Source organism: Rhinopithecus roxellana, chromosome 3 (assembly GCF_007565055.1).
Source record: "Rhinopithecus roxellana isolate Shanxi Qingling chromosome 3, ASM756505v1, whole genome shotgun sequence".
In the NCBI taxonomy this organism is placed as follows: Eukaryota; Metazoa; Chordata; class Mammalia; order Primates; family Cercopithecidae; genus Rhinopithecus; species Rhinopithecus roxellana.
In genome coordinates this window covers 50898279-50920395 of record NC_044551.1, presented here as the reverse complement: position 1 = coordinate 50920395, position 22117 = coordinate 50898279, and the positions used below count along the sequence as shown (strand labels likewise).

The following is a 22117-nucleotide window of genomic DNA, read 5'->3' as shown; positions in this document are numbered from 1 at the left end:
CGGGTTCACGCCATTCTCCTGCCTCAGCCTCCCGAGCAGCTGAGACTACAGGCACCCGCCACCAAACCCAGCTAATTTTTTGTATTTTTAGTAGAGACGGGGTTTCACCATGTTAACCAGGATGGTCTTGATCTCCTGACCTCGTGATCCGCCAGTCTCGGACTCCCAAAGTGCTGGGATTACAGGCATGAGCCACCGCGCCCGGACAGAAGCCATTGGAATTAACCAGAAAATTGTTAAATTCATAGTATTTTTGACTAACATTCTTCTTCCAGGTTAATGAAATGTATATATAAATGCCACTCATTGCATATACTTTTGAGGGGTAAAATAATTACTAAATTTATGTACACTACGAATACTTCGTTTTATAAAATTGCATATATACCCATATGCAAATGTGCACAGAATCAATAGGTTAACTATAGACATAAAGTGATCAGTGTAGGATATTTTATTTTATTTTATTTATGCATTTTATATATAATATACTTCTCATTTAATATTTGTGCTAATTTTATTTAATTGAATATTTATGCCTTGGTTATAGAACAACTAAATTTATTTTCAGAGAAACTCCTGTTATTATTGTCCACAACACTAAAACTTGTAAACAATCTAAAAATTCAACCAAATACAACCATTTACAATTGTGCCTTAGTTGAATACATAATCATAGGAGAAAACACAGGTGATGAATTTTTATAATTTCATTTAAAATATAATTGACACAATCCCTCAAGTATCATATAAATTAATTGGATTGTTACTGTCTTGGGTTAATATTTATTTCAATTTTTTTCCCCTTAATATCTGATTTTTTCCCATTGACATTACCTATTTGGATAATCAGAAAAAAAATCAACATTGCCAAAAGATAGATAATACCACAAGCGAAATATCTACAATAATGATAGGAAAATGTTTTGATTCAGGATGAATGAGAATAAGTCTAGGAAAACAGCTTGGACCCTCTCATTCCTGTTAATGTCATCTCTGTGTTTAGCACTGCTACTATTCCTCAGCCCTTAAGAAATGCTCTATTGCTGGGCATGGCATATGGGAAACCGAGAAAAATGACTGGCTGCATGGTGACAGCTCTCTACTCCTCATGCCAGGTTCTGCCAGCGATTTAAATATTAAATAATGGAAAGAATTTTGAAATCCAGGATGATTAGAGAAGTCATTTTCTGCAAGAGTGAAGCATTGTCTTTAAAGACTAAAATCTATGAAAATAACATTATTGAAATACTAGACTTGAGACTATTTTTCTGAATTACTGTAACTGTTGAAATAGGTCTTTCAGCCCATGAAGATAAACACCACACTTTTCATGATCTTCAGCTGTAATTTTATAGTGAAAAGTACTTGCTTAAAAGAGTTCACACTATCTGAAAGATGTCACATGTAACACTGACTGGCAGCCATTTCAGAATGGCAGACAGCCAATAAATCATTCAGAACTATGTGTCACTCGGTGTGACTTTAAAATTGTATTCCTTCTCCCTTGATAAAGAATATTTCTATGTCAAATAGTTTGTTCTACTTAAACTTATACATCAACTCAAATATTGAGATACACAATAAAATTAATTGATTGGGTAATACATTTAGAACTTATCTAAAAACAGCAATATGTATTTGCGTGACAGATTTGTTTCACAAACCAATCAAGTTGTTGGTATCAAAGGCATGTTTTAGTGTTAATTTATGTATAGAGAAATTTGTGAAATTACATAAATAGAAATACTTCTTTATAAAATTCCTGGACCCTATGATATCTTGGTATTAAGAATCTTAAAGGAATCATTTTAAAAAATTCAAAAGCAAACGATTTCAATTTTACAAGAGCTAAGATAAAAATCATTTTGTGATGGTCACAGATCGCTCTTCAAGAAAAGAATTTTTCCCCCCTGTCTGCTAGGAGCAACATTACAAAGCAGCCTTCAGCTCTCAACTCCTTCAAAGTTTACCTCAGCTGTAACGGTTGTCTGGCTTAATGTTAGGTCATCCTGGAGTACCTGACATGCAAACATGAATGGAGATGAAGTATAAAGCCCAGCTATTTTGACCCACCTGGGAGGATTCTGACAGGTCCTTTCAGCGCCTGAGAAACCCAGGGCTCACATCCTTTATATTCTCATTCTTCTGCAGGGGTTGTTCCCATGGGTGATACTTAATAAAGCTGCCAAATACAAAGAGGCAGCCATGTAAATTTTTAGGGATTATTTCCAAAACTCTCATAACATCATATATATTTATTGGTTGTTTAAGTAGAGTTTTGAGGAGTAGGTAGCAACGATAGAAGTCAAAGAAAGTAAATGCAGTTGTTAAAGGACTAGTCGTTCCATACTTAGCAAGTACACAAGTTGCATATACACTATGTTCCTTCCTTAGAGCAAAGTATTTCAATGCAGTTGTGTGTGTGTGTGTGTGTGTGTGTGTGTGTGTGTGTGTGTGTGTGTATAACTGAATTCATTGTAGATTTTATTGGATCAGATATATGAAGAGACTTGGAAGACTCGGGTTTGTCCGGAACTGGCTGAAATAGAGAAGGACGATCATTGACATAGAAAGCTCATTACTTTGTCCTTTGATTATAAATAATCTTACAATAAAATGGCATCTCCACTGTCTAAAACACATTTTTACATTTGCTCTCCTTCTGAAATTATTTATGTGAAATTAACAAATCTGCTTATTACCTTAGAAACAAGTGTTCCCTAATTTATATTATTTATTGTATATTTGTAGATCCACTTAAAATTGATTTGCAATATAGGGAAATAAATACATTTTATAAGTTGTTTGCTTTGTGTAGTGGATCTGGTTAACCACAGGACTATTGTTGCATTGAAACAAAATAGAATTAATCTGTTCAGGTAAATGGAACTGGAAGTGAGATTTGTTGTCACTCATCCCTCCCTCAAGTACTGACCAGTCTTTTAATTCACACATAACTAACACTCTATGCAATAATATTTTTTTTGTTCTCTGTCTTTTCAAATAGAACTCAAGCTCCATGAAGAGATGTTTCATTGTAGGTGAGCACATTCTTGTCAGTTAGTTCTTTCTTGTTTATTAGCATAGCCCCTGTGTCTAGAACATTTCCAGGTATTCAGTAGCCATTTAAAAATTATTTGTTGAATGAATTGTTATTTTTAAGAACATCCATAAGTTTTCTGATTGGGCATGGGAATACATGCCCATCTTTGGACTGAATATCCATTTTTCCCTTCTTTTATCAAAATATTGGTTAAATGATAGGGACAATTGTTAGAAGGAATTTTATATCTAAAAATATTTTCCCTCCTATGGATGTAAAAAATAGTGATAGTAGTTCTGGCTTTTACATTAATTCGATGTTTCAAAGTGTTTTTTCTTTTCATGACAATATTCTACATTCTTGAAAACCACTCGTTCATGTGAGTGCTACCATTTATGCTTGCGCAGCACATAAATATGGAGAGAAGATAAGGAAACAGTTTACCCTGTGTCTCCTTCCCTGTAACATAGTTTACTATATTGATTCGCCACTTTCTACTCCTGAAGTAAAATTTTGCGACAAGCATTTGGGAAACTCTGGATATAAGAAAAAAAAATTTAATATCGTACAAAGAGACAAGAGGTGACTTCTTTTTTATTTATCATTTAGAGTTTATACTCTAATTAAAGAAAATGCACATATATCTAAAGATAATCATGGATAATAAACTCATATAATTACTACTTTCAGTGGCTATAACAACAGCCAAAGCACAAACAGAAATGAAAAAGGATTATCAGCATTATGCAAATATGTATCCTCTAAGAATTCCTGTTATAGTGAAAGCATTAAAATAATTCAACACATACAGAGATCATATACTTTGTGATCTTTTTTAAAAAGTATTCAAAATGTATTTCTGTGTGCAAAACATTTTCATAATGATCTTGTTTAAATGAAGGTATTTAGAATAGCACATTGTAAAATTACATTGCAGAGCACAATTATTTTTCTCTTTAGAAGACACATAATAAAATAGAATCATCAGTGTTTTTTCGTAAACATGAATCTTTAGAGTGTTACTTGATCCTGCATAATAAGGGTACTTTTTTGCTTAATGTAAGCATAGTATACTAATTCTTTTAAAATTCAGAAAGCATATTTACAGTCTAGGCAGATGGGATATGAAGGTCACACAGCATGAGCAGTGAAATATCTCATTTACCTAGAGTTCTAGAGAGAATTTTAGGAACTCTTATTTATTATCAGTGCATAGATAATAGTAAACTATACAAAACTGTTCGCAAAACTCTCCTCTTTCTACTCAGAAGGATTTCCCTAGAATAATCATTATGGACTCTGTCCATCCTTTACTCATTCACTGCATGGGAACAGGTGCTAGTTATGAGATTGGTGAGTTTAGAAAGCTAACCAATTTCATACCTATTGTGCAATTCTCAATTCACAAACTGTTCTGCGTTTCTTAATCATTTCCTTTCTTTTTCTCTAGAGAGCAGTCATGATGGTCTGCACTCCACACAATGCAACAGAGTGAAAGGGCAGGTTCTGGTTCTTTGGGGTAGTCCTCAAACTTCCTAAGAAAGTTCACATCAGGTGATGGATAGGAGCAACCCTACAAAACCAGCCTTAGACTACTTTTCAAACAGTAAGTGATAAAGGTGACATTTTGATCTTTATCTGTTTAATTACTTCTGCTATAATTCTATTGATTCTAACATTGAAGGAGCAGTAAATTTATATGTATTATCAAACTATAAAACAATAAAACTATCAAATACATTATCACATCCGTATGTTCTTATAATATTGTTCTTTTTAAACAGTTTTTATTCTTATTTGTTGATTGGTTTGTCTTCATGTTATGTCTTTTCTACTATCAAACTGAACATGTTGACATCATAGGCTATCAAAACTGTACATTTCTGATGCTAAGCATAGAGACTTAGCAAGAGTAAATATGCCAAAATGGAATGTTGTTAGCCATAGTGTGTATTATTATTATTTCTTTTATACGTTTCGTCACTATTAGAAGAGTTTATCAGTTTTTGCCTAGATTAATGACACACAAACCATCTACAAACAAATCATACCTTATTTCCTCACTGCAATTTTTAATGTTGCTATTTTTGCCTGTTAACATTCCATAGGTTTATCACATTGCTTAAAGTTTTAATTCAATTTCTTTATTGTTGCCATGAGAGATTGCTTTTAACCTTCCAATGTGCATGGTCTCATTTTCACTAACGTAATCTCAACTTTAGCTAAGCACAATACCACATTTCCCAGCATCCCTTGCATCTGGATACAGCTGTATTAAAATAAGCTGTGTGAGGTCGGGCGTTGGTGGCTCACTCCTGTATTCCCAGCATTTTGGGAGGCTGAGGCGGGCGGATCACGAGGTCAGGAAATCGAGACCATCCTGGCTAACGCGGTGAAACCCCGTCTCTACCAAAAATACAAAAAAATTAGCCGGGCGTGGTGGCAGGCGCCTGTAGTCCCAGCTACTTGGGATGCTGAGGCAGGAGAATGGCGTGAACCTGGGAGGCGGAGCTTGCAGTGAGCTGAGATTGCGCCACTGCACTCCAGCTTAGGCGACAGAGCAAGACTCATCTCAAAAATAATAATAATTAAAAAATAAATAATAATAATAACCTGTGTGAAACTTCTGGGATGGCTCCTTAAGTGCAGTTGACTCATTAGGGAGGTATGACTTTTTTATTTTTCTATACTTTCTGCTGCTGTCCTGGAATGCAGACATCGTGTCTAGAAGCATGAAATTGCCTTGAAGATAGAAGTCATGCATTGAAGTTAGTAAAAGAGAAATGTAAGTGTATAGGTTTCTGAAGAAAATGGGAAGCTTATGTACTAGCAACAGAATACTTACTATGCAGGCTTCTTATGTGTAAAAGAGGAAAAATTCTCATTTTATTAAGTTTCTGAAATTAGATTTCTAAACGCTGGTTCTCTTTTTTATTGAAAGTAATGGCAAAAAATGGCGTTTTTTGCCATTTCTAAATGCCATGAATAGTGTCTGTTAAACACTGGAGATGATCAAAACAATAATTTTTCTGTTAATTATAAAATCTGAACATTTTTCTGACTATATTTCACACATGACACACCGTTTTATTTGCAGATTTTTTTTATCCCCAATGCTTTTGTTAATTTATTACCAACACAGCACACAATTCTAGTGGCAATGCATTATTACCTCTGCAGCTGATTTTGAATTCAGAAGGCCTATTTATTGCATTCATTACTGCTTAGATGGCATCTTAAATCCATTAATTAGATTATTATGCTCTATTCTATACATTTATTGATCTATAGATTTGTGGACACAAATTTCAAAACATACTGGAAAATTTAGTAATAGCTTTTTAGAATCTATTCTTCAACATAGTTATTGAAAGTGAACAAGAAGGACCTCCTCTAGATATGATGTTGAGAACCACTTCTTTGATTTGTTGAATATGTGTACAGTGGATACCATGTGGCTTTATTATGAGGAGCCACTTATGTGGCTGAGTTACAATTCACAAAACCTTGTCAAAGGGAAAATATCAGGACAAATTTACAAGTCACATGCCAAGAAAAAAATCTTTCTAAATGCTTATAAGAAATACCTTAATTAATGGGAGCCCTTCAAATTATATAAAACGTCATAACTAGGATGTGCAACAAAACCAGCAATTTGCTGATTGAAATGCGTTCATTCATACTGACTTCACCTGCTGAATGGAATATTGTGCTGTACTGTCCTTAACTTTGGAGAATTAAGGAATATTCCCTTCTGGTGTTCAACAACAACAATAAAAGAGCAAGAAAGATATTTTCCTAATTTTGAAGAAGAATGTAGAGATACTTAAATGAGACACTGAAGGTAGCAGAAAGAAGATTATTACCATCCCCAAAGTGTTTGCTCATTAAAACATTTTGTGACTTTCTTTGCCAATATCATACCTATTTGGATAATTGTTTTACTATCCACACAGTTATGCAAGTGAGAAGAGGGAATATGAAAGATGGAACAAGAGGGAATCTGTGTGGCAATCACAGTAATCACAGGCTGGTTGGGATCCTAAACTTGGCCACATCACAAAATCATGTTCAAGTTTAAAGTCATGAAAGAGGCCAGGCATAGTGGCTCACACCTATAATCTCTGCACTTTGGGAGGCCAAGATGGGAGGATTGCTTGGGGCAAAGAGTTCAAGACCAGCCTGGGCAACATAGTGAGATCCCATCTAAAAAAATTGTTCTTTAAGTTAGCCTTATGTGGTGGCGTGTGCCTGTGGTACCAGCTACTCAGGTGGCTGAAGTGGGAGGGTCACTTGAGCCTGGAGGTTGAGCCGTAATCATGCCACTGCACTTCAGCCTTAGTGACAGAGCAAGACTCTGTCTCCAAAAGTAAAAACAACAAAAAAAGTAAAGTCACAAGAAAATGAGATGCTATTAAGGTTGTTTTATGTTGATTTTCAACTAGACCAGCATTTAGCTTATACAAAGGCATATACAAAATAAACCCTGAACCTAAATGGAATTCAGCAGCAGCAGTGTGGGTTAAAGAAGCCACCAGTTCCCGGAGGCCAGAACCAGAGGTCTGTGACCTTTTTTATTGTTTTGACAGGGAGGTGGAAAGCAGGAATATATCTATATTCAAGTGCCTGCTCTGTTGCTGTCTGAGAAAATCCGCGCTGTAGCACATCAAAGTTTTTTCAAACTGCATTTCTTAGGACATCTTTGGGGTTTACGTAAACATTTAATAGAGCTGCCCTGGCCCCCGCTTACACACGACACCAAGTCATATGTCTAGTCTCATATGTATATATGCTTAAATTGTAGCAGAAAGTTTGCAAAAATTTAAGTGAAGTAATGTTGAAGGTTGAATCATTTGAAACAAATTACCTGCACCAAAATATTCTTTGCTGTACTGATTTCTGTCCCACCCCTAAAGGGGCTGAATTTTAATCTTAACTCTGCTTGTAATTAGGTATTTATATGTGTCTATTCATTTTTTGCAAGATGTCTCTTCAGAGATAAAATGAGGGTAGCAAAAAATAATTTTTACAGACATTTATATGGCTTTGATAACAATTGTCTGTTCTACTTATTTGACTGATTCTAAATTCTAAAGGTTATTTCACAGTTAGTAAGTTACATAATTTTTATGCAACAATTTGCCTGCCAGGATTCCTATAATACTTGTCAGCTATCAGTAGGTATAAACCTGTTAGCCTCTACTGTGAAGATAATATCTCTTTAAGTTGTAATGCATTTACAATTGTTAGAGTTTCTAAGGTCTTTTAAGTTACAGATGCTTCTGAGGATGATGGTTTTCAAGGAGATAGTTCTTTGACAAAAAAAGACAATGTGGGACTTAGTGTTATATTAATTTACAAATTATGTTTTTGTTATAAAGAGATAAAAGGTGTGCTGTACTAGCTATAAATTACTATATGCCACATTTTGTATGCTTGTTTTTCATATTATTATAGAACGCGGCACTTAAATAGTATCATGAAGAAAGTTTATTTGAGAGATAATAAGACATTAATGAAATATGATTAATATATATTTCTAATCCTAAGCTTTTTAATGTGACATTATTTTTTTCTGTGATATAATTTCAGTTTAGAAGAATTTTAAATTTTAATAAGATTTTAAGATGATTCAGTAATGTTAACATACTTTTCTTTGGTAAATTTTGTTTGTTAACATTTTAGTTGCATTAATTAAATATTTATATAGCTAATTTTAATACTGATATTTTAATACAATTCTTAATTTTACTCCTGGCTTTCAATCATTCATATATGTTTTTAAAAATTGCTTTTTTCATTGCTTTACTTTTTAATTACTTTTATCAAAGTCTTAATTGTATACAGTTGATTTTAAAAGTTAAATATTTCTATAAGATTTATAAAGACAAGCCGGGCGCAGTGGCTCATGCCTGTAATCCCATCACTTTGGGAGGCTGAGGAGGGCAGATCACTTAAGGTCAGGAGTTCAAGACCAGCCTGGTCAACATGGTGAAACCCGTCTCTACTGAAAATACAAAAATTAGCCTGGTGTGGTGGCAGGCCCCTGTAATTCCAGATACTTAGGAGGCTGAGGCAGGAGAACCACTTGAACCTTGGAAGTGGAGGTTGTAGTGAGCTGAAACCATGCCATTGCACTCCAGCCTGGGCAACAAGAGTGAAACTCCATCTCAAAAAAAAAAAAAAAAAAAAATTATAAAGACAATAGAAATGTCCTGGCTATATCTATGTCAATAGGTTTTTCACATTAAACCAAAGTCTCAAATATGGTTTGATTCTAATTAATTCTAATGCATCTTGCAGGTTACAAACTGTATTGTATTATGTAATTATCTGTTGATCCACTCTGTATACTGTTGTGTAAGTTGGGGTGATTAATCTCCACCTTTATTATGTAATTCAAATGTAGCATATAGACTTCAATGATAAGATTGATCATGGTGCATTTAATCATTAATTTATTATTAATCTCTTTTATCCTAATACTTAGCAGATTTTTCTCAACAAATATTTAAGCAATAATTAAATAAAATAGGCCAGGCACGGTGGCTCATGCCTGTAATCCCAGCATTTTGGAAGGCCGAGGCAGGCGACTCACCTGAGATCGGGAGTTAAAGATCAGCCTGACCAACATGGAGAAACCCCGTCTCTACTAAAAATACAAAAAATTATCCGGGCATGGTGGTGCACGCCTGTAATTCCAGCTACTGGGGAGGCTGAGGCAGGAGAATCGCTTGAACTCGGGAGGCGGAGGTTGTGGTGAGCCAAGATCGTGCCATTGCACTCCAGCCTGGGCAACAGGAGCGAAACTCTATCTCAAAAAATAATAATAATGAATAAATAAAATATAGCCTTGTGTCAGTTAGCAACGAGGATATGTTCTGAGAAGTGTGCGGTTGGGTGATTTTGTTACTGTGCAAACAACATAGAGTGAGCCGTCTATAATGGTGATAGAAATTTTTCAACCCTATAATAATCCTAATGGGCCATTGTTTTACATGCTGTCTCTTATTGATGTAAACGTTGTAATGTGGCACATGATTATATAAAAAATATGAATCCATTCATTATTTATGCATTCATCCATTTGACCTATGGTAGTGTCCTATTGAAAATGAGTTTTCATAATATAGAAATCCACTATTAGTTGTTTTCACTTTCTCTTTTTCGTGGGGAAGTGTGGGTATTGATTTTAAAAGTCTAAAGAATGGGGTATACACACAATCAATTATCAAGCACTGGCACCTTGTGCGAAATGATAAACCCATCTAAGATCCTAGCAATTCATTCAGAAAATAAACCTGGAAATATATCTTGGATATGTCAAACGTTATTGTAAAAATTAATGAAACTAAGCAATGGGAATATGAGTAGTAAATTATTGGAGAAAATATTATAAAATTTACTTTTTTAAACTTCAAAACTTTATATTTCCTTCTTTAAAACTGAAAAATTTTGTGTACATATCTAAAACTAATTGTGTCACTTTTCATTTTGTTACAATATAGAGTAATGCTTCAAAATACAAACATAATAGATACAGTCAATTACTTAGGGGAGTTTAAACCTGCAGTTAACATTAGAAATAGAAATAATAAAACGCAGTGTTTTTGGATTTGTCTGTTAAGATGATTTTAATCCAGATCCTATTTAATGGTTTACATAGTTATATATCAAATTTGGTTTCACAAATAAATTATATAGTAAATTTAAAAATGCAAAAAATATATATTAAGTTATAATATGCATTCTATAACCTATGAATCCATATAACTTGGGCAAGAAAATTACGTAATTAAAAATAAAACCTTTCTGTTCTGAATTACATTTTAGGGACAGCTATATAATTCACAATCACAAAGGAATCATAAAAACTCTATGTATAATCTTGTAAGTAAAAATATTTGTTGTATCATATGTATGAAGTATACAATTGATTAAAAAATGACAAGGTCTGCCTTCTATCCAATGGCAGTAACAGAAGATAATGGCATCTAAGTAGTCCTGTCTCCTTTCTTTTTGGCATTGATTTATATATCTTCACTAGCTTTGCTGTTTTCACTCCAATAAAAGATTATTTAGTAAGCCAAAGCAAAACAAACAAACAAAAAAATCCTGTGGGCAGCCCCAAACTGAAGGACTGTGATTTTTAGTCAATGTAAGTAACACAATAATTTTAGGTTAACCAATGTGTCAAAGAGAAGAAAAATTATTACAAAAATGAACAAATAAACTGGTCTAGGTCAAAATGTACTCCTTTCAAAGAGAGTAGTCAACTGATATTAAAGCCTATGACACAGAATGTGCCATATTGAGTATGCAATATCAAAATATTTCTGCTTTTTCTTTCTCCAACTACTGCAGACCCTAATTATCTCCTTATCTGATCACTTTAAAGTTATTCAACAAATCATAATTATGCCATTGTTAGCATCAGAAACTGAAAGCCTACTGTCAAAAGTGATTTAAACTATCACTATTTGGATTTATTATAAATTTAATATACTTATAAAAAGATGGACTTTCAATTTGAGAATAACATAAAAATCAATTCATTCCTCTGTGCATCCGTATTGTGTCATTGGTAGTTTAAACTTTTCATCTAATATTAGATTGCATGCAGGATTTTATATCTAATTCCTCTGATGGTTGTACTTTAGAAAATGCAAAAATAAAATGCAGCAATTCATATTGGCAGATTTACTATTGAGACCAATGCTTTTTTAACTAAAAGGTTTTGTTTAAAATCCTTAGTTTAGCAAAACTGATAAAGATTTTTGAATATCAGAGTATTTAAAAGAGATTCTTACTTTAAATCTGGCATATTTCTTATATTATATATTACAATTTAATTGAACATGGCTGTCTGTAAAACCATATATATGATCCAGAAGAGACTCAAACTAAATTAAGTTTTAACAGCCATCAATTTATTTTAAAATGACACAGGCATGAAAAATGATCTATCAGGGTTTGTAAATCTTATTCTGTTAGCTATTGCTAGAGATAGTCTAAACATATTCCACTTGGAATTTGAGATCAAGAGAGAGATTTTCTATTAGTAATAATATTCAGATTATTTGTACTTTAATGTATACATTTAAAATTCTTAGAATATTTTCAACAATATTTTCCATTTCTAAATGTATTTAATTTATAAACAAATGTAATTACTCTAATTATTTATTAACTTTTATTTTCAGTTCAGGGGTATATGTGCAGGTTTGTTATATAGGTAAACCTACAGGTAAATAGGTATACAAATTATTTTGTCCCCCAGGTATTAAGCCCATGTGATTAGTGAAAAATGTTATGACTTTAAATATCCAAATTATTCAGCTGCATTTGATCTCATTCTTTAGTCCAATGTAAATAAGAGTAAAACAATGACATTTAAGGCCACCAGGCTATTCTCATTTTCGGAAAAATGCTGGATTACATTACCAGCATATTAAATGAGAATATCAAGGTATAATATCTCCCTAGAAATTGTCTCACCTTCAATACTATTGATATTTTTGAACCTGATAATTTTGTTGTGGGCTGTAGCCTTGTATTATAGGAGGTTTAACAGTTTTCCTGGCCTGAACTTACTGGATGTGAATAGCACACTCCACTACCCACAGTAGTAAGAGCTAAAATTGTCTCTAAACATTGACAAATGGTCCCTGGTAGTCAAAATCACCCCTGGTTGAGACCGTGTTGTTGAAAATAAAACAAAAACTTTCACATCAATAACTATGTCAGGCTGTGTATATTAAGGATTAACATTAAGACAATATGGAGCAGGCACTACATGAAAGCAGTGACGATTTGGAATTAGTGGCACATTATCCTAATAATTATCATAATAAAGTGACTTTAATATCTAAATATCATCATATAGAGTTTTTCATAGATTTTTTCATTAGTATAACTTAGGATGTTGTGTATATTACACTGTGTATACCGTTATTTTGAGAGAAAATTTTGGGAGATTTTGCCAAGGTATTTTCAATTATAGGTGTTTAGTTAATACATTCTAAGCAAGTGGGTCTCAAAAAAGGGAATTTAACACCACACATTCTTCTTCCCATCCAGTGGACATTTGTCAATGTGTACAGATATTTCTGATAAAAAACTGTGAAAGAGAGGGTGTGCTACTGGCATCTGGTGGTCGAGGCTAGGGATGCTGCCAATCATCTTAGATGTACATGATAGCTCCCCACAATGACTTTGAGAAACCCTGCTCTAACACTACTGCAGGATGAATTTTAAGCACAATTATGAGAGAGGACCTAGAGATTGAATTTTAAAGGAGAAAATATAAGTGCAAAAGATGAATGAAGATTGTTATAACAAGGGCAAGTAGAAGTTAGAAGAAAATGTGATAAAGTAAATCTACGTTTTAGAATAGTTCTGGAAGTTATTATAAGGTGTTACAGACAAATCTGAGAGTTCCATAAGTGACCTAAGAAATTATGGACACTGCAAGACTAAATAATCCTTCATTTAGGAAGGAGCTTAAAAATACTTTCTCAAGTGTGCTAAGTCACAAAAATATGAGTTATCCTCAGCTTTTTTTAACTGTAAGCTTTCAAGTCATTGTTTGGAATCTTCAGAACCTCTTTAGGGTTTGGGATTTAAGAAGCAGTATGTAGATAGTGAGCTTAAGATGCCAAGCACAACATATAAAACTATAAAAATCCATATGATCTTGAAAGCTTAAATGGAAGCCCAGCACAAAACAGTTGCTGAGTATATTATTCACATTATCTGAAAGTATGCCAAACAAACACGTTATATGTTAATAAAGATATGAGAAAGAAAATTCCAAAGAGTTTCCAAAAAGTGAACAACCACAAAATTTCAATGGCATACAACAAAAATTTTCTTCTTCTCACTCATGTTACTTGATGGAAAATCAAATGGCTGCCTGGAGACAGCGTGGAGGGAGAGATTGATTACTGAGGTGCACAAGAAAACTTTTCATAATGATGGTTGTGAGTGTAGTGGTATTTCCAAAAGTATATACATACATATTAAATTTGACCACATCATACATTTCAAGTATACTCAATTGACTATGCATCTCTTATTTTACCCCAGGAAAGTTGAAGATATGACAATGAAAAAAAATTCTTCCATCGACTACCCATCAATTTTCTTCTCTTGTTAGCCTCATAGATTTCACAGTTAATTAAAGGAAAGATGCAAATATGTTCAAAGTGTACATATTCTGAGGCCCATACCTTGTCATTAGCTCAATAAAGAGAAACATTGTCCGTGGCATGAAATGAAAACCTGTACACTCCCTATATGGCTTCTGGACACTCTAAGACATGAACACACTTTGGAGGCTCACCCCGTTGTCATTCATTGCTCTTAGAGTTTAAATGAGAAAAACACAAAAATAAGACCAAAAGATGATATTTAGATGCCCATCAAGAAAGATATGGTGTGAACTGGAGAGGTCAGGGCTTTAAGTACTATATCTTACTGTATGTTAAAGTACTGTATGTTACTGTAGAAACTTACTCATTTTCCCCTCAGAAAAACTCTGTCTCAGGAGGTGAGTCTGAGAGCTACTGTTTCTTTGTAAAGGTTTTATCTGATCAGACCCACTGTCACCATGTCAGTCCCACTGCCCCTAAATGGTTTGACTCCTGATGTTTTGATTTCAAAGACTTCTGATTCTAGCTACATAGCTGTGTCCATTTCCCACCTTACCACTATTTACTTTGAATTTTGTTGCATGCCGAGAACAGTGACTGCCACAAATGTGACTGTTGCTAGAATCTGCTTTCTGCTCTGATCTTTAGTCAGTGTGCAGACTCTAACATAAACTTCTTTCTATCGTATTTTCTTGAGTCCAAGAGCCCATAGATTTTATAATGCACTATTTTATGTCCCATTAGGCGTAAGTAGCATTATGGTTAATTAAACTAAGACATACCACTGAATTGTAAAATGCATCATATTTTCAGGAGATATGAAAATATGAAACATATGCGTCTTGGAATAGATGAACTGTGACAGTATCTTTGGAAAGTTCATTCAGTGTGTAGCATTACTGAAGATGTCTTTAAGAGCTGAGCTGCTTCCTTTAGTTTGGAATACATATGTAAATTATTTGCAGAGGATATTTGTCTCTTCTATCTCATCATTTATTTATTCAATCATTCATTGATATCAATATGGACTAAGGAAAATTACATTTTTTGGTATAATCCAAATATAATACTAATTAATTTATTGTGTTGCTAAAATTATTCCAGTAATTGAAAGGTCTTTCACTTGGCCCCTGTGCTTGTTTGACAAATAGGTTTTTGTTAGTATTTTCATAATTTCTGGCACTACAGGATGTTCCAGGCTCATCTTGTGTATTTTATTCCTCATTCTTAAAATCAGCCACTTTCACAGATGCCCTTCTTTCTATATAAGAAATCAATATTTAAGTGCTAGGTGTACTTACAGCTAAGGGAGTATCATTTTTTCATAGCTCTCTAAGATGAGAGTGAAGAAATATATGTGTATATTCTTACACATGTATAGGCAGATATCTTTAAATATTTCTATATGTAACCATCTGTATTAGTCCATTGTCTCATTGCTATGAAGAACTACCTGAGACTAGGTAATTCATAAGGAAAAAAGATTTAATTGCCTCTCAGTTCCACAGGCCGTACAGGAAGCATGGATGGGGAAGCCTCAGAAAACATACAATCATAGCAGGAGGCAAAGGGGGAGCAGGCATATCTTACATGGCTGGAGAAGGAGGGAGAGAACTAAGGGGAAGATGCTACACACTTTTAAACAACCAGATTGTGTGAGAACTCACTCATTATCACAAGAACAGCAAGGAGGAAATCTGCCCCATGATCCAATCCCCTCCCATTGAACCCTTCCTTCAACACTGGGGATCAAAACTGGACAAAAGATTTGGGCGTGGACAAAAATGTAAACCATATCACCATCTATGTCTACACTAAGCTCAACATGGGTTCTTACAGATGTCACTACCTCTAACCTAGTCCCACAAGCATCACTACCTTCCTGTATCTCTAAACCCCCACTCCAACAATAAAAATCCTGACTCTGACCATCTGACATCTATTTAATTAATTGTTCACTGCCAGTATACATGTATAGCTATACCAGATTGATAACCTGCCCTTGGTAGAAGAACATATTTATCAACTAGATTAAATGCCTTGTATAAGTTTCTTTTGCCTTTCATCTTAAGAGAGTGCACTCATTTTCAATATCACTTTGACCAGCATCCTTTCCCTTAAGTCCCTCATTGAAGTTATTTTGTATGGTTCCTAACAGAGCTAGATAAATTTGTAACAGTCTGCATTCCATCCTGAGATTCTAGTTGTAGAATTAATTTTTTATTAAAAATATAACTATTATTTTGGTAAATATTAGCATTTCTGTGCCACACTACTATATATAAATATCAAAAACACGTCCAGCAAGCTATAGAAAATTTAAGTAAAGTGCTGAATGTTGAGCCTAATAATAACTTGGCTAAAGTAAGTATAGAAAGCAATTTTTGTTTGTGTAACTTTATGGGATATAAATATAATTTTGTTACCTTCATAAAGTACATGATGTTGAAGTCAGGGTTTTAGAATATACATCACCTGAAAAATGTACATTGTACTCATTACATAATTTCTCATCATCCCCTCCTCCCACCCTCCTGAAATTTCCAAGTCTCTTTTGTCTATCATTCCACATTCTACATCCATGTGTGTACATTATTTAGCTTCCAGTTATAAGTGAGAACGTGCAGTATTTGTCTTTCTGTGTCTGATTTGTTTCACTTAAAATAATAACCAGTTACATCCATGTCATTGCAAAAGACATGATTTTATTTTTTATAGCTGAATAGTATTCTGGAGTGCACATATGCTAGTTTTATTAATCTGATCATCCATTGACAGATACATTGCTATTGTGAATAGTGCTGCGATAAAAATATGGGTGCAGATATCTTTTTCATATAATTATCTGTTCTCCTTTGTGTAGATATCCAGTAGTGGGATTGTTGGGTGAAATTGCAGTTTTATTAAGAATGTATATCCTGTAGTTGCTGGGTAAAATATTTCTGTAAATGTCAGTTAGGTCTGTTTTGTCTAAAGTTGAATTTAAGTCTTATGCTTGTTTATTTGTTTTCTGTCTTGGTGATATGTTTAATGCTGTGAATGAGATGGTAAAGTCCCCCACTATTAATGTATTGCTGTCTATTTCTTTTTTACGTCTAGTAATATTTATTTTATGAATCTTGGTGCTCTAGAGTTGGAGGCATATGTCATTAGAACCGTTATATCCTCTTACTGAATTGATCCCTTTATCATTATGTAATGGCCTCCTTTGTCATTGTTATACTGTTTTAGGTTTAAGTTCTGTTTTACTCGATATAAGTATAACTATTCCTGCTTGCTTTTAGTTTCCATTACATGGAGTATCATTTTTCATCCATTTACTTTAAATCTATATGTCTCTTTACTTTCCATCTGTATGTGTCTATACATTTCTTGTAAGCAGCCTATTTTTGGATTTTTTTTAGTTCGTTCCTTTTTGTTTTTTTTTTTTGTTTGTTTGTTTCTTAGATGGAGTTTCACTCTGTCATCCAGAATGGAGTGTAGTGGCGCAATCTCAGTTGACTGCAACCTCCGTCTCACAGGTTCAAGCGATTCTCCTGCTTCAGCCTCCCAAGTAGCTGGGATTACAGGTGCTGGCCACCACGCCCGGCTAATTTTTGTATTTTTAGTAGAGACAGGGTTTCACTATGTTGGCCAGGTTGGTCTCAAACTCCTGACCTCATGATCCACCCACCTCAGCCTCCCAAAGTGCTGGGATTACAGGCATAAGCAACCGCGCCTGGCCCAACATCAATCTATATCTTTTAAGTGGAATGTTTAATTCATTTATATTCAAGGTTAATATTAATACATGAGGTTTTCTTTCTGCCATATTGCTGTTTGTTTTCTGCTTGTTTTATAAGTTCTTTGGGGTTATTTTGTTGTTGTTTCTTGCTTTTCTTTCTGTCTCTTTGTCTTTGTGGTTTGGTGGAAATCTGTTGTGTCGCTATTTGATTTCTCTTCCTACTTTGTGTGATTGTTTTACAAGATCTGTGAGTTTGCTACTTTCCTGTGTTTTGATGATGATGCATGTTGACCTTTCGTTTTTGTGTTTGGGACACCTTTGAGTATTTCTCATAGGACTCGTTCAGTGGCAATGAATTCCCTCAGTGTGTTCTTGTCTGGAAAATACTTTGAATCATTTCAAGAAGATTAGCAATGAGTTATGTCAATCACGCCATTGGTGTGTATTTGGTGGCACATTTACTCTGTATTATTTCACACCGGAAGCATCTGAGTTAAGTTTTATTATTTGCTCTATGTTGCAGATGAAGAAACTGAAGCAGAGAGAGGTTTAGTGAATGACTAAAGAGGTTGCCAGGCTGCAGGGGAAAAAAAAAACTGTATCACTAACCTGCAATGCTTCCGAAAGTATGCAGCTTATTATTATCAGTCACTTTATGAGCACAAAATGCTGTGCTATATAACAAAATAATACAATGTACATATGTATAAAAGTTAACATATACATATCAAATTAACATAAGCATAACTGTAATCACATATATTGATAAACAAAAATATAAAGTAATATATGGTAATGACCCAACCACTTGCCTAAGTTACATGTATTACAGAAGTTTTGAGGAGGGACTTCAGCTGTGTGTGAATCAGCAATTTGGATTGTACAGTTGATTACCCATTAGTTCAGAATTTTAATAATTTAAAATACATTTATTATATATTTAATAATTTAAAATACAATTATTAAAATGTATTTTAATAATTTAAAATACATGTATCAACAATTGGAAGACCTTATAATAGATGGGGAAATTTGATAGATGAATAATGCTCAGGAGATAGCAGCACGTTTTGGAAGGATATTCCCATGAAGAGCAAAAGTATTGTGGGAAGTGTGGGAAGTGTTATGGTGTGAGAGTAATATAGGTTCCAGAATGTGTTTACATTATTTTGTTGGAGGTGTTGGGGAACCTTTCATGGAAAGTGTGTGGTAGACTGTGTGGACAGGTTTCCTCAACCTTCATTCCACTATTCTTAAAGTTGAAGAGGTTAGAAAATTAAAACAAAACAAAACAAGCAATGCAGCTTCCTTTGAGCCAGTTTTATGAATGCAGCTTAGACCACTTATCCATTTTTTGCATATGAATCAGACTTAGAAAAATTGAAAAGATCAAAGCCTGTCTTGCTGTTGTTGATTCTGGCAAGTGAAATCATGGAGACAATAGTTCAGAAGTAGTGGAAGTGGCAGGATTCAATATCCTTGTGCCTAATCACCAGTTTCATGGGCATAAGAAGCTTAAAGTTTTAATAGTAGGAGCATCTTTTTGACCCAGGATTGCAGAAATGATTGTATGCCTTTGAATTCAATAACTCAAAACCTTCCTCCATGCCACAGTTACAACCATACTTTAGTTATTTTAGCTTTTCCTATTGCATATGTATGAAATGCAATTTCTGCTTAAGATACCTATTGCGGTTTTTATTTCCCTATTAAAACTCTGGAAAAATGAAGCACTTAAATTATGTTTTGTAGAAATTCACTAAGCCAATAAAGCTAAAGGGGGAGAGAGTTAACCTTCTCTGCCCCCTTTTTATCAGAAGTTAGTTGTAGAAGAAATATACAATTTTTACACAATTTTAGCACCATCTAAGTTTTGTAAACAATTAAAGAATACACAATTTTAGCATCATCTAAGTTTTGTAGGTCTGGAATACAGAATGGTTAGATGAGCATTTCAGGAGCACTACAGTTGCAAAGTTAAGCAGTCACCACTTTGTATGACAATCTATGTGTCATACAAAGATTTTTAACTTTATGTTTAACCAATGAGCCTAGAAGTAAATGGTATTTCCATCAATAATTGTCTCATATAAAGTAGAGCGTTTTGGAAAATGAAGTTATTAATACATAAAAACATGTTCATACATTTGGTTTCTAGGTATGACAAACCTATTTCTTGGTAAATTGCAAATCCATTGCACCTGTGTTTATAGGCTCATTTACCTAAAAATCTTGGGGTTTTTTCTGGTGATCTATTAAATTTTCTTTCTGATTATCTTTTCTAATGCTGTAATAGCATTTCTAACACTGTAATGAAAGAGAACAAAAGTACATGCTTGCTCATCATTTACTAATTCAAACAATATATATTGAATACATCTATGTAGCAGGTACTGTGGTAGGTGTGGAAGATAGTTGAGACAGATAACAAGCCCAACATTATGGAGCTTAGCATCACCACATAAAAGAGTTTTTTTTTAAAAAAAAAAAAAAAAAAAAGATAAATGAATAATAATTATAAAGACAAAGAGATTCTTACCATATAATTACATATAAGCAAATTTAGGTTGTGATTAAAGATTTTGATATTGGTCTTCTGATTCGGCTGTAAGGGGAAGTGTTTATAAGTCATCCCAAGGAAGAAACAATTCAGATGAGAATTACTCAATGGATTTGCAATACCGATCCAAAGATGGAAGAAAATACTTCTAAGTAGACAAAATGGTAAGTATAGAGAATCTAAATTAAGAGAGAGCTTAGCTTTCAGATGAATTAAAAGATCATGGTGATCAGAATGTAGAGATTGAGGAGAAACAAATGAAATAAAACTAGAAGGACAAGTAGAGATTTGTGGGTCAAGTTTTCAAATTTTATTATAAATGCACTGATACTGTTCTGAACATTTTCTTAAGCATGGAAATTCAATGATTACAGCTATTGAAAAATATAACTCTTAATTTTGAGAATGAAATCGGTGGAATTGCTGGGATGAAAATGTTCAATGCAAAACAGGAGGCTAATTTAAGAAGATACTGCAAAATTGGTCATGATGGCTCAAAATGCTGTTCGTAAGAGAGAGAAGAAAATGGATAGAGTTACATATGGGTGAGAGTAAACTGACAAGGCTAAATGCTAAAATGTGGGTAGTGACAGAACGTAGGTGTCAAAATAGACTTCCAGGAAAAGAAAAAATGGGTCTACAAAAGAGCCAAATGATGATCTGGGTTACATGATCCTGAGCAGTTCTGGATGTAATTGGTTAAGTAAAGTAAGTTCTTAAGATAGATTTGGCCTGGTGCTATACATTCTAGAGCCCCTGAATATAAGTGGGATATAAAACCATGGGAGTGACTAAGGAGAGAATTTGGCAGAAGAAAAGGAGATATAAGATGAAATACAGAGGAAATTCAAACTTAATTGGCAGGTGTAGGAAGACAAGAAGATGACAAGGGAACTGGAAATGAGTAATCAGAGAGAGAAAAGTGAAAGTAAGAGTAGAATGTCATGGAAGAGTAGAATGATCGTAAAGCTTTTCAATAATTGGAATGTTTCAAGAACAGGGAAATGGGCAATAAAGAGAAGAAAAAAATAGTGACCAGAGGGTATAGCAATGTGTAGATATTCATCTTGTGTTAGGTTTGATTGTTTAGACATTTTATAATAAAAATCTTTCCCAAAGAGTAATAAAATAGAAGTTAGGTTAGAGAAAGAACATATGATTTAGCCAAAAAGTGGGAAAAGTTAGGAAATGAAGAATAAATATGTTTAAAGATAATGGTATGGCTACTCAAAGTGCAACCTCTATTCTTTTATTATTTTTAATTTTCATATTTAAAAATAGTAATTACCACTTTTAAAAATTGTCCTCTTATTTGTTACATAAGAAAATGCACTAATTCAAGCCACATAGAATCATTTATATTATGACTCTCAAAACATTAGTAGAATTACTAGAACTATTAACCTAATGGCCTGAAAATGTCAACTCACTTCTCTATCCTGATGATCATTAGTGAAAGGAAAGACTCCATTAAATAATGCTTACTTATAGAGAACTGGTTATATCTGTCTCATTTGCATACATATAGCTATATAAGTTAATTTGATTAATAAAACAAACACAAGGAACAAACAACAAAATAAAATTTATAAATGTCATTGAAATATGCATGCCTCTACCATTTGGGTATTTGT

The 22117-nt window shown here is 33.6% G+C and overlaps 1 long non-coding RNA gene across 1 annotated transcript; it reads left to right on the top strand.

The window, feature by feature from the left end:
* The first annotated feature begins 3010 nt into the window (after positions 1-3010).
* Positions 3011-21658, top strand: LOC104680842. The gene is made up of 3 exons (XR_750513.2): positions 3011-3044; positions 4497-4665; positions 20542-21658. It is a non-coding gene; the product is annotated as an uncharacterized LOC104680842 (long non-coding RNA).
* The last annotated feature ends 459 nt before the right edge of the window (positions 21659-22117 follow it).